This window comes from Limulus polyphemus, unplaced genomic scaffold, assembly GCF_000517525.1.
Source record: "Limulus polyphemus unplaced genomic scaffold, Limulus_polyphemus-2.1.2 Scaffold1579, whole genome shotgun sequence".
Lineage (NCBI taxonomy): Eukaryota > Metazoa > Arthropoda > Merostomata > Xiphosura > Limulidae > Limulus > Limulus polyphemus.
This window is the reverse complement of record NW_013667189.1, coordinates 222,151-226,193: the sequence shown is the minus strand read 5'-3', so window position 1 is coordinate 226,193 and position 4,043 is coordinate 222,151.

Below are 4,043 nucleotides of genomic sequence, written 5' to 3'. Positions count from 1 at the left end.
TCAACAGGGGTATCGAAATCCGTTTTTTTTTTTTAGTGTTATAAGCTTTCATACTTACAGCTGAGCCACTGGGGGCTTATGGAATTCGTAAAATTTTTGTTTAAAAACAGTTCGAGATTCTGATGATATTAGACAATATATATATATATATATGTACATTTGTATTGTTGTAAGCTAAATTTTTGATGTTGTAATTTGTTTGTTAGGTAGGGGGAGCTACGGGTTCGTAAATGATGTTAAGATAATTCTGGAAAGTTTCAAGTGTTCTAGTACACTCGAAGCTGGATTACAAATACATGATAGTTTTGACCATTGTATGGTTATTTCAAGATATAGAGTTGAATCAGTTAGTTTGTCTTCTTGAAGTATTTGGATTCGTTTGCTAAAACGCTTAAGTAAGTCGAATTTATGTTAGTCCTAGTATTGTTAGAGAGGTCTGAACATAATTTGTAATGTAGGCCTACAGCAATTTACGATAGTGTACAAAGTGTTCAAGCTTGTAGAAACAAACGTTAATGAAAGAAATAAACAATATTTTGTAGTTGTAGCGTAAACTGTGCATTGAATTATTTTCACTATATAATTTAAAAGAACCCGCCAATGAGAGAACAATGATACAACAATATAAACACAGAAAAATAATTTGGATGACTAAGAGTTATTTTACTGGCAACTATAGACCGCATTCTAGAATATGTATTTCATTTCAACATGTTCTTTGTTTTCCAAAACTCATTACTGTTTTACGAAACATCGAACTAGATAACAGATAAGTGAGGTCAGCATTATATGCTCAACTTTCACGAAAGGAGGGTAGGTACTGAGTTCACGTTAGTATGTGTAAAGTATTCACAAAGTGAAATATCAAAGAATAAGCTAAGTTCTTTAGGAAGATCGTTTGGTCTGCCCCCCAGTGGCACAGCGGTATGTCTGCGGACTTACAACGCTAGAAACCGGCTTTCGATACCCGTGGTGGGCAGAGCACAGATAGCCCATTGCGTAGCTTTGTGCTTAATTCCAAACAAACTCGTTTGGTCTACAATGAATGGATTAGTAAGCGTGTACGTTCCGAAAAAAAAATCAAATCTATTAGACTAAGAAATGATGATTACTTTAAAACAGTCATGCTTGAAACGAACATTGCGCTCGTTTATCTTCTTGGTATTATAAGACTCGGATTTTCGGATCTCCAACTAATAAATTTAGCTTCTGTTTGCAAGATTATAAAACTAGGAAAGAGAAAATTTTCCATTTTTCACATAAATCGATCGTTTTTAGATTAGTTAAGGCTGCCAACTCAAATAAAACAAAAATTCCTTTGTCGGTTTATACGATTCTGTTTGAAAGGTGACCTATTAAATGCAGCGTGTGAAAGTTTCAATTCAAGCTACATACCAGAAAACCGAGACGAATAACATCCTATTCACAGAACTGTCAAACGTAAGCCCGCATATCCGCCCGAAACCCCTAAAGTGTGGTCCCATGTAAAAAAGATTTAGGGTTTTGTGGAGGTGGCGTTCAACAGAAATAGAAGATCTCGTCGGATTGCACGTAAAACGTCACATTTGTTCCACATATAACCTTACAGGAAACGTCATAGTGCACGTGTCTTTTAATCCCAGAATTCCAAAGTAGAAATATTTATTAACGTATTAAAGTTTTAGGGTGACACTAAATAGTTTTTTTTTTATTCAAATATTACTTGAATACTAATCTCTTGTTTTCAAGAAGTGTATGTTAGTATGGAATTGTAACTTACAGCTTCTAAAGACGAAAGTTACAACAACAAAATCAAGTGTGTTTATAGTACCGTCGAACCAGATCTGGACTTACAACGCTAGAATCCGGGTTTCGATACCCGTGGTGGGCAGAGCACAGATAGTTCATTGTGTATCTTTGTACTCAACTTCAAACAAACAAACGAACCAGGTTAGGGTGTAATAAAAACATACGGTTCCAATCCAACACGGCTTCGCGAATGTAGAACTTCGTCGGGAAAGCAGGCTGCTTAACATCTGAAAATATCTGGCCTCTTCCTGGTCTTCCACCACGCTTGTTTATTTTCATAATATCAGTTAGAATCTTGGCTTTTGCTGACAGTGAAGGAACCACGGCTTACAATTAGCGGGAAATGGGAAGTATTAGTGTTCTGGCTCTGAGACCTCAAAATGTTATCGTCACTAAAATGAATCTTCCCAAACCGTACCGCCAGCTGTGAACAAAATCCTTCTAGAATTATAAAAATACCATCCGGGCCTTGAGAGCAACAAACATGTTTAGTCTCTTCCCTTGGACTGACAGAGATGCTCGTTTACACCCCCACACGTGAGTGATCAACACACTTTGAGGGGCTGGAGAAGCTTTATTTGTCAACGTCAATACATCAGCAATTGTTTTCGTTTCTCTTAAACAAGAATTACATCATTGAAGATTATTGTTCACTCGTCACTTCTGGTATTTTTATTCTTAGCTCATTGCTCGATTAGTTGTGAGAGATAGAAGACAGTAATATTTATTTTGTTTTCTCGGAGTTTCCTGTCATAATATGTTTTTGTGACATGGATAGAGCACGGTTCATGTCCTAACTCACACGCTAAAGAATCTCTCAATTCTTTCACCAGAAACAATGAAAAAAAAACGTTTTAGTAAACCACCTGTCAAATTCAAGTTGATATAATCGCTAAAACAGAGTGTTTGTGAGGTAAGAGCGTTGCAAAAAAACACGTTATGTGTTTTATTTATTATATAGGAATACAGAAACTATGGATAGCGTGTTTTTTTTCACGGTTGCTATACACATTCTTCGTCATGGTTACATGTGTTATTAATCAGTTACTACTCCCCCATGAGTTCTTCGTCATCGTTACGTATGTTATTAACCATGACGAAGAACTCATGGGGAGTAGTAACTGATTACGTATGTTATTAATCAGTTACTACTCCCCATGAGTTCTTCGTCATGGTTACGTATGTTATTAATCAGTTACTACTCCCCATGAGCACTGTATGGATGTTTCTCATCCCGTTATCTTTAATCAAAGGATCGAATGGTTTTCTAAAAATGCAGGGCAAATTCTGAATAACTTTTTAAAGAGCTTTCGCAAATACAATGTTTCTTTCATTACTTTGACTTAATGATCACAGTTGTAGCGATTTGTCGATACATCACGACATTAGGCTCTGATTCCGGTGAACTTAGTTGCATTTCTTTTTAGGGTTGGGTGGGAGGTACAGTCTTATGTGGTCTAATCTAAATAATACAGTAATTACACTTTGCCCATCTATGACCAAGTCCACTATAGACCAAAGTGAGCCGGTAGAAGGCGCTGATCCATTCCCCTTAGATCCAATCATTAGTTTCGAAAATCAAATATCGTGCCTCTGAAAAGCTTTCCGGTTCTTATTCATTTTCTTTTGAAACACCTCCCAGTGGCACAGCGGCATATCTGCGGACTTACAACGCTAGAAACCGGGTTTCGATATCTGTGACGGACAGAGCACAGATAGCCTATTGTGTAGCTTTGAGCTTAATTACAAACAAACAAACTCAAATTATTTTGAAATACAGTTGTGAAGAAGGCATAACGATGCAAGGGATCATGACCCAACGTTGTGATATGCATCTTATCCTCATCACTGCCGATGCACAGTTCCATATAAACACAGCTTGCTAAAACCGAATGACATCAAGAAAAGTGGACATTGTTATAAAAGGCTTTCCTTGGTAGAAATACAGTTGTGAAGAAGGTTGACTTGTACAAAACGCTTGTCATAGAGAATAATCACAATGTTTTTTTCCCGTTATTTTATTGAATATATTTCCTTTACCTTGTAAGTTTTTGAATATCTTTCTTGCACCAATGCATGATGAGGATCATTGTCTTTTTGTGTTACATTCACAAATTTAGAGAATTCTTACTAGTTTAAAATCTCAATGGTAACTTTATGATCCTTATTGTAAATATACTTTCTTTGACAAATTCCGGTGGTGACTTTAAGATCTTTATTGTAAATATATCTTATTTGACAAATTCCGGTGGTGA